The sequence below is a fragment of the Bison bison genome, unplaced genomic scaffold, assembly GCF_000754665.1.
Source record: "Bison bison bison isolate TAMUID 2011002044 unplaced genomic scaffold, Bison_UMD1.0 scf7180017864043, whole genome shotgun sequence".
NCBI lineage: Eukaryota > Metazoa > Chordata > Mammalia > Artiodactyla > Bovidae > Bison > Bison bison.
In genome coordinates, this window is record NW_011494615.1 from 1116453 (window position 1) to 1126682 (window position 10230).

Here is a 10230-nt window from a genome sequence, read left to right on the forward strand (position 1 = left end):
CGTTAAATATAACTGATGCAATATGTGATCTGTAGGATAATACTTATATCAATAGCATATAAGATTTAAACAGTAAAAATAGTTCAAAGCAGATGAAGAATCTATTTCAGGTAAACTTCTAGGATTCTCTTTTTCACATGTCTCTTATGGATGGATCTTGGTGTTTGCCACATTCTGAGATTTGCTTTCTTTTAACAGTTGAATTTATTCCAACTAGATTTATTCTTAAGCTTATCTTTAGTCTTAATTTTATTGTCTTATTATGTATTTTCTTTCTAAATGTTTTCCTAAATTAGATGTAGGGTTTAATGCAAAGCAGAGGAAGCTTTATCAAGACAAAGAGAAGCACTCTACAATGGTAAAGAATAAAATGCACAGGAAGATATAATTATGAACTTTTTGTGTCAAATACAGAGCATAGAACTCTAAAAAGGGAGAAGAACCAGAACATACAGGGAAAAATATTTTTAAAACACAGTAGTGAGAGACTAACCTATCTCTTGGAGAAGGCAATGGCAACCCACTCCAGTACTCTTGCCTGGAAAATCCCATGGATGGAGGAGCCTGGTAGGCTGCAGTCCATGGGGTCGTGAAGAGGCGGACGCGAGTGGGCGACTTCGCTTTCACTTTTCACTTTCATGCATTGGAGGAGGAAATGACAACCCACTCCAGTGTTCTTGCCTGGAGAATCCCAGGGACAGGGGAGCCTGGTGGGCTGCTGCCTATGGGGTCCTGCAGAGTCAGACACGACTGAAGTGACTTAGCAGCAGCAGCAGCAACCTATCTCTCTCATTGCTTGATGAATCAAGTAGATAAAAATGATAATGTAGATCAGGGGTTGACAGATGAGGCAATGTGGGCTAACTCCACCCTCTTTTTGTAAGTCAAGTTCTATTGAATACAGCCACACAAACAGTTCATTTACGCATTGTCTGCAGCTGCTTTTGCATCTCAATGGTAGAGTTGAGGAGTTACAACCTGGACTCTGTAGCTCATAAGCCTGTGATGTTTACTGTCTGACTCTTTACAGAAAAAGTTAATTGACCCCTCACTCTTGCCTGGAAAATCCCATGGATGGAGGAGCCTGGTGGCTGCAGTCCATGGGGTCGCTAAGAGTCGGATACGACTGAGCGTCTTCACTTTCACTTTTCACTTTCCTGCATTGGAGAAGGAAATGGCAACCCACTCCAGTGTTCTTGCCTAGAGAATCCCAGGGACGGGGGAGCCTGGTGGGCTGCCGTCTCTGGGGTCGCACAGAGTCGGACAGGACTGAAGCGACTAAGCAGCAGCAGCATAGAGGATATGAAAACTTTAATAAGATTAATAGAAACATATCTGTCTCTCTACCCTGAAAATTGAGACTGTACCTCCTTTTCGAATTTCTGGAAACACCTTACCATGCATTAGGTTAAAAGAATATCAGTAAATATCAGAAGAATATCAATAAGGAGGAATTGTATAGACAACATATTTTAACCATAATACAGTTACACTAGAAGGAAAAATGAAAGCAATTAAAAATACACTGTTAACAAATATTCTCAATGAGCACAAAGATCTTATGATTGTATCTCTCTGGATCCCACCAAAAGACAAAAAACACATAGTGATTTAAACAGGAGAATTTCAATATAAAGACTTATTAAACAGTAATTGAGAGTAAATGTTAAGTTTTACAAAGAACCCTATAAGTTATTCAAAAGCTGAGAGAGAATAACCAAGGAAGGACAGACTTGAAGGGTCAAGAAGCAACAGTTAGAACTGGACATGGAACAATAGACTGGTTCCAAATTGGGAAAGGAGTACTTCAAGGCTATATATTGTCACCCTGCTTATTTAACTGATGTGCAGAGTACATCATGCAAAATGCCAGGCTGGATGAAGCACAAGCTGGAATCAAGATTGCCAGGAGAAATATCAATAACCTCAGATATGCAGATGACACCACCCTTATGGCAGAAAGCGAAGAAGAACTAAAGAGCCTCTTCATGACCGTTAAAGACAAGAGTGAAAAATTTGGCTTTAAACTCAACATTCAGAAAACTAAGATCATGGCATCCGGTCCCATCATTTCATGGCAAATAGCTGGGGAAACAATGGAAACAGTGGCAGACTTTATATTTTTGGGCTCCAAAATCACTGCAGATGGTGACTGCAGCTATGTAATTAAAATACGCTTGCTCCTTAGACAGTATACTAAAAAGTAATATAAAAGTAAAAAAAAAATAAGTAATCCCAACCAAGGTCTGTCTGGTCGCTTCCATGTCCTGGCTATTGTAAATAGTGCTGCAATGACCATTGGGGTACATGTGTCTTTTTCAGTTATGGTTTTCTTAGGGCATATGCCTAGTAGTGGGATTGCTGGGTTATATGGTAGTTTTATTCCTACTTTTTGAGAGATCTCCATACTGCTCAATATCAGAAAAACAAACAACTATATCAAAAAATGGACAAAGACCTAAACAGACATTTCTTCAAAGAAGATATACCAGATGGCCAACAAACACATGCAAATATACTCAACATCTCTCATTATTAGAGAACTGCAAGTCAAAACTATAATCAGGTATCACCTCATACCAGTCTGAATGGCCATTATCTGAAAATCTATAAACAATAAATGCTGGAGAGGATGAAGAGGAAAGGGAACCCTCTTGTACTGTTGGTGGGAATGTAAATTGATACCATCCCTTCTTGCTGCAGTGTGTCCTCTGAGATATTTTCACCAGCCTTTGGAACTCTGAACTCTTATTACTAGTAACTTAATCACACTTAGGTTCTAGTACGTTGGCCAAACATTTACCCAAGGTATGTGAACTCTGTTGTATACATACATATTTATCACTGAAGTCATTAGCTTGAAAAATAGCCTGCAGCAAACATTCAATTTATCTTCTCTGGTAAAGATAATACACATTTATATCTATGTATAAAGTAAAGAAAAACAGACATAAAGCTATTGAGGGCCTCAACCGGAGCACGTACAGACCAAAGATAAATTTTACAATGGTTGTTTAAAAATGTAATAAGTTACAGAATGAGGTGTTGGAATTGCTTTCCCACAGGGAAAAATAAGCAGACTTTTAGTTTTCATTGGACTTGGGTAATTGTAGAGGTATTTTGCCTAAAGGAAGGAGAATGAACTTGTTAGCTTTTGAGGTTCTTTTCAGATAGGGTCCTGTGAACGTAAGCATACTTATCCTTCAGGGAATATGAAACCTGTCAAACCATACTTATACTATACCCTTTGGAATCATAATGAACTATGAGAATAAGACAGTGATTTTAAGTCTGGTTAGAGAATATGATGATTCTAGACTCTCTTCCCAGAAAAATGCATAGACTTACCTATATTCTAAGTTTTCTACATAATGCATAATTTCAAGGGGATCTTTGAACCCTCAGTTGGTAACTATAGTATAAGATATGGCCAATCAGAGACGTAACAATTTGACTGTATCTCCTGAAGAAAAGATAAATCAAAGTAATTGCTTGACCTGAAATTTTTTTTTTTTAAATAGAAAGCTAGGCTGTACTTCCAGGATGAATTTTGTAAATAGGTAATTAATTGCTATTTAAAAATATATGCTACAGATTCCTTTTCCCTATATTAACATAGGTATTTTCAAATTTATAGGAGATAACTGGTCTTAAATTTTTCTTTATTATATGCCAAAGTTGCCAGTCTTTAGCCTGGCTTATACTTTTCATATTAGCCATGCCTTTCTCATCCGCTGCAACACTGACTCTGCCGCTTGGGTAGGATTGCAGTCCTCATCTAATATCTCCACTATTGAGCTCCTAAAATATTTGCTGGATTTTTTTTTTTTTAGTGACATGTCTGGCAGTTCTTTTTGTAAACTTGTAGCCTCCTGACAAAAAATTTTTTAATTACAGAGATCCAGCATATACTCTGCAGTTGATAATATACAAGATGCTCAACATCCCTTCATAAGCATCCTGCATAAGATCAAGGAGCGGCCATTGCATACACAAACACGCCAGCTTATCACACAGTGTTGTTGTTGCTGTGCAGTTGCTGAGTCGTACCCAACTCTTTGCGACCCTGTGGACTGCAGCGTGCCAGGCTTTCCTGTCCTTCACTATCTCCTGGGATTTGCTCAAACTCATGTCCGTTGAATCAGTGATGCCATCCAACCATCTCATCCTCTGTCATCCTCTTTCCTTGCCCTCAGTCTTTCCCAGATCAGAGTCTTTTCCTATGAGATGGCCAAAGCATTGGAGCTTCAGCTTCAACATCAGCCCTTCCAATGAATATTTAGGGTTGATTTCCTTTAGGATTGATTAGTTTGATCTCCTTGCTGTCCAGGGGACTTTCAGGAGTCTTCTCCAATACCACAATTCGAAAGCATCAGTTCTTTGGCACTGAGCTTTCTTTATAGTCCAACTCTCACATCCATACATGATTACTGGAAAAATCATAGCTTTGACTAGAAAGACCTTTGTCTGCAAAGTGATGTCTCTGCTTCTTAGTATGCAGAGGTTTGTCATAGCTTTTCTTCCAAAGAGCAAGTATCTTTTAATTTCATGGCTACAGTCATCGTCTGCAATGATTTTGGGGCCCAAGAAAATAAAATCTGTCACTGTCCCCACTTTTTCCTTATCTTTCATTAAGTGATGGGACTGCATGCCATGATACAATTTTTTGAATGTTGAGTCAGTGCAATGTGGAAAATTTTGTGCTATACTTCTAAGTTCCATGGGGCCTGTGGAGGGAATAACTAACTACATTATTTGGGGCAAGGAAGAAGGGCAAAATTTACCCTCTTAATCATTTTTAGTGCATAGTTCACTGGTATTAAATACATTCATAATGTTGTGCAGTCATCACCACCTCTGTAATTCTTCTCATCTTTTAAACTTAAATTCTACCTACTAAAGAGTAACTGTCCAATCCCCGCTCCTCACAGCCCTTATCAACCACCGTTCTATTTTCCGTCTCTGTGATTTTGACTGTTCTAATCACCTCATATAAGTAGAGTCATATAACATTTGTCAGTTTGTGAATGGCTTATTTCTTTTGTCATAATACCCTCGAGGTTCATCTGTATTAGCATACATCAGAATTTCCTCCCTTTTTAAGGCTGAATAATATTCTGTTGTATGTCTAGGCCAAATTTTGCTTATTCATTCATCTGTTGCTGGACACACGTGGGTGGCTTTCCAGTTTTAGCTATTGTGAATAACGCTACTGCAAACATGGATGTACAAATATTTTTTGGAGACTCTGCACCAACTTTTTTGACTATAGCCAGAAATGAAATTATTAGATCCTGTGGTTATTCTAATCAAGTTATTTGCCCAGTTTTTAATTATGTTGTTTGTTTTTTGTCGTTGAGTATTAGAAACTCCCTGTATATTCTGAATGTTAATCCATTATCAAATATGTTATGAAAATATTTTATGACATTCTGTGGGTTGCTATTTTACTCTGCTGATAATGTCTTTTGATGGAGAGTTTTAAAAACTTGTCATAAATTTTCATGATTTGCCTAATTTCTCATTTGTTGCCTGTACATTTTGTGTCATATCCAAGAAATCATTGCCAAATCTGGTATCATGGTTTTTTCCCTATGTTTCTTCCCAGAATTTTACAGTTTTAGGTCTTACATTTAGGTGTTTCATTAACTTTGAGTTTATTTTTGTGTGTGGTGTTAGATAAGGGTCCAACTTCATTCTTTTTGAATGTTCATGTCCAGTTTTCTCAGAACTATTTGTTGAAAAGATTGTTTTTTCCCGTTAAATGGTCTTCATACCCTTGTTAAAAATTATTTAACTACGTATGTGGGGGTTTATTTCTGGAATCTCTCTTTTGTTGGTCTGTATGTCAGTCTTCATGCTGTTACCACATGTGTTTGATCATTGTAGAGTAAATTTCAAAATCTACAAGTCCAGCTATGTTCTCCATTTTCAAGATTGTTTTGGCTATTTTGGGTCATTTGAAGTTACATATGGATTTTTGGGTGGGGTTTTCTATTTCTGCAAAAAACTTTGTTGGGATTTTGAGAAGGATTGCATCGAATCTGTAGATTGCTTTGGGTAATATTGCTGTGTATTATTTTGATTGATTTTCATATACCGACCTATCCTTTCTTTCCAGGAGTAAAGCCCATTTGTTCATGGCATTTGATACTTTTAATATGCTGATAAGCTTGGTTTTCCAGAATTTTGTTGAAGAGTTTTGCATCAGGGGTCATTAGGGTTATTCATCTGTAGTTCTGTTTTTTATAATGTCTTTTTCTGGATTTAGAATCAGGATAATGTTGGACTCATGGAATATGTTAGATGTTCCCTTCTCTTCAAATTTTGCGGAAAGTTTGAGAAGAATTAGTATTAGTTCTTTTTAAAATGTTTGACATAATTCATTAGTGAAACTCTGAAGTATTTGGGACACTAAGATCCTGCAAGCTGCAAGGTGTGGCCAAAAATATAAATAAATAAAAGGAAAAATAGACTTTTTAAAAATCACATTATCTCAGTTGGCATCTGGCATGGGCAGCTGAATTGGTGTTTGAGGTGTAGCTGAGGACCCTGGTGGCTCAGGCAGTAATGAGTCTGCCTGCAATGTGGGCAAGCCGGGTTTAATCCCTGAGTCAGGAAGATCCCCTGGAGGAGAGAATGGCAACCTACTCCATTATTCTTGCCTGGAAAATCCCATGGACAGAGGAGCCTGGTGGGCTACGTTTCATGGGTCGCAGAGTCAGACATGATTGAGCAACTAACACTTTGACTTTGTGTGGCCAAGGATCCGGCCTTGTTTGTATGCCTTCACTTCCTCCTGTAGTGTCTCAGCTCTGTTGTGGTCTGCAGAGACTTAATACTGATTTAGTCTCCTTGTTTGTTACAGTTCTGTTCAATTTTCTGCTTCTTCATGATTCAGTCTTGGAAGATTTTGTGTTTCTGGGAATTTTTTCAGGAGAATTGTTTTTGTAGAAATTGTTTAATTTGTTCTAAAATGTTCATGGAATACAAAGAATCTTAGTATAGCCAAGGCAACTATGGAAGAAAATTAAGTTGAAGGGTTTAACACTACCTCAAGTCAAGATGTACGTGAAGTTATTATAATCAAAATGGCGATGCATTGGTGGAAAGGTACTTTTGAGGTTTGTGGATATGTTTCTTATCTTGATTGCTATATGTTATAAATATGTACAGTTTTTTGGCCTGCTAATTATGCTTGAAGGAAACTTAAAAAAATAAAGTCCCTTTGAAGTTACTCTATTATTATCATTTCTTCCAGAGTGAATTCTGGTAGTCTTTGTGTTCAGTGGTCTTCATTTTAGGCTTCCTTCCTAGTCAGACTCATTAAGAGTAGAAGTTATTTGTACTGTATGAGGCTGCTGTTCCTTTTCTCTGTGCGAATGGTTTGCTGTGCTTACCTTGACTGCTCCGGGTCCCCAAATTCCCATATTATGGTGATACTGGATGTATCACAGATCTAGACACCAGGCCTGTCAAGGGTTTGGCACAGGTTCTGTTGCTGCTGTTTTCAGTAGAGCAGCTTCATTTGTTCATGGAAGCCCCAAGGCTGGCACAGCTATTTCAGCTTCCTTTGGTGGACAGGGAACGCCAGCCTCCACTTCACATTCTGGGCCTGACTTTTGTCCTAGCCCCACATGGGCTCTGGCCCCAGTTACATTGGTGCTCCTAGTTGCTGCTTCTAACAGCTTTGAACCTCGAGCTTCTGTGCATTTGTTTCATTTGTGGTCCACAAAGATATTTCTCTGTATCTTAATTTGTTTTTTCTTCTTTCAGTGGTTATGCAGTTTTTGGTGCAAAATTTGAAGTCATACACTGTTTTGACTAGAAGTCACTTGTCCACTTCCCAGCTTTATTACCAGCACGTTCAAAATGCTTGGCCACCACATGCTCTCAATAAATAACTGTGGAGTACATGGATAAGATATAAGAAGTGCCAAAACCTAGTTAGGAAACAAAATTGTAAAAAGAGCTGATTTAAGTCATGCTGTATGCATGTGTATATAAAGGACACCAAAAGAAGGGAGGGTGGGGTGATTTATACCAAAGATTTAACGGGGTATTTCTCGAAAGTTTTTTTAATTAAAATTTTGGTTTAGGATGTGAGTCATAAAACAGGAAGGTTTAGTGTAGTGAAGAGGGACAAGGGTCCTCCCGAGGGGGCACAGGACAGCAGACGTTCAGCCTCGGCCTCGGAAGCATTCTCCATTCAGGAGTGTCCAGAAGGTGGCCTTGGAGGGAGCTGTCACACTGCACCAGCGGGGACCAAAGGGTCTTCTTGCTCTGCCCAGAGTGTAGGCTGTGAGGCATGGAAGCTCAGCAAGGGAGCTGCTTGGTCTGGCTCTTTCCACTCTCGAGATAGCTGACATTCTCTCCATCAGATGGAGAATTGTACCTGGAGTGTAATTTTAGCTTCAGAATCTTGAGCGTTTTTCCTAACACACTGTATCATTTTTAGTAAACAGTGAGGTGTTTTTTACCCCCCTAAATTTAGGATTTGAAATCCGAGTCAGATCTGACAGGTAACTCCACCTTGAAGCAGGTATCTCTCCATCCTCTCTGCCAGCGGCCCGCTCAGTAGGAAAACTTCATAAATATTCACCAGCTCTGCAACTCCTAAGTTTCTCCCAGTAGCTGCTACAACAGAATTCACTCTAATTCTGCCAGTAAAGGTCAACATACTGTTCTGTTCTGTGGAGGCGATGAGCAATTTTGTTGGATTTCCTGTGGCAATAAATTGACCCTGTACTGCTATAATAAACTGTATTTCAGTCCTCCAAAATAAGCAGCTAGGTATGTCTCAACAGAGCATAACAGTTCATTTTGAATTTAAAAATACTGTTCTTCTGCTTTGAGACTCAGTGAGTCACATGTCTTGGTACCTGTGTTGCATCCATGAATGATAAGAATCGTGATTTATTTTAGGGAGAAAACAGGTGAAGATTTTTTTTTTTTTTTGATGTACAGAAAGGTATTTTTGGGAAGGGGGGCATGATTTGCTAATCAATTAATTCTTTTTAAAGATATTGTTCCTCTTTTTGTTGCAGTACAGTTGATTTACGGCATTGCCTCAGTTTCAGGTGTACGGCACAGTGATTCATATATACATACACATATATTCCTTTTTCAGATTCTTTTCACCTATAGGTTGTTACAAAGTATTGAGTATAGTTCCCTGTGCTATACAGTAGATGCTTATTGTTTGCCTATTTAGTACTATGTACATGTTAATTCCAGATTCCTAATTTATCCCTCCCCTTGCCCTCTTTTCCCTTTGCTAACTGTAACTTTACTTTCTATGTCTGTGGATCTATTTCTGGTTTGTAAATAAGGTCATTTGTATCTTTTTCTTAGATTCCACATATGAGCAACAGCATGTGATATTTGTCTTTCTCTGTCTGACTTACTTTTCACCTAATAAGATAAGCTCTGGGTCTATCCAGTTTGCTACAAATGGCAATATTTCATTCCTTTTTTAGAGTTGAGTAATAATCCATTCTTGATGCCCTTTTGAGTAGACATGTCACAGGCAGCAGCCCCTGGGCCTGCTCTCTAATTACTGTCAAAGAGCATGACTCCCTGGTCCCCCTTCCCAAGCAGGACATTTTGGGCAGACAGGCTCTAACATGTCCTTATACAATGGCCCAGCACAGCCATTTGACACAATATGCAAAGGCACCTTTTTCATCCCGTTTATTTGAAAGATTCACCAGGGAGTTGAAATGACCATTTGTCACCTGCTGCTGTTGCTGCTAAGTCGCTTCAGTCGTGTCCCACTCTGTGCGACCCCATAGACGGCAGCCCACCAGGCTCCCCCGTCCCTCGGATTCTCCAAGCAAGAACACTGGAGTGGGTGGCCATTTCCTTCTCCAATGCATGAGAGTGAAAAGTGAAAGTGAAGTCGCGCAGTCGTGTCCGACTCTTCGCGACCCCATGGACTGCAGCCTACCAGGCTCCTCCATCCATGGGATTTTCCAGGCAAGAGTACTAGAGTGGGGTATACACACTACTGTATAAAAAATAGATAGACAACAAGGATTTTACCATATAGCACAAGAAGGAAACATAATTCAGTATCTTACAACAATCTATAATGGAAAAGAATTAGAAAACATAGATATATATATGACAATTCAATATATTCAACAATTCAATATATTCAATTGAATTGTCAACACAGACAATTCAATGTGTTACCCAGTTATCAGTTTCTCTTAATTTATCACTGAG

General features: G+C 38.8%; 1 protein-coding gene across 2 annotated transcripts in view; it reads left to right on the forward strand.

Moving 5' to 3' along the window:
• ULK4 (unc-51 like kinase 4) overlaps window positions 1-10230 on the forward strand; it is a 511789-nt gene that overhangs the window by 359477 nt on the left and 142082 nt on the right. The window lies entirely within an intron of this gene.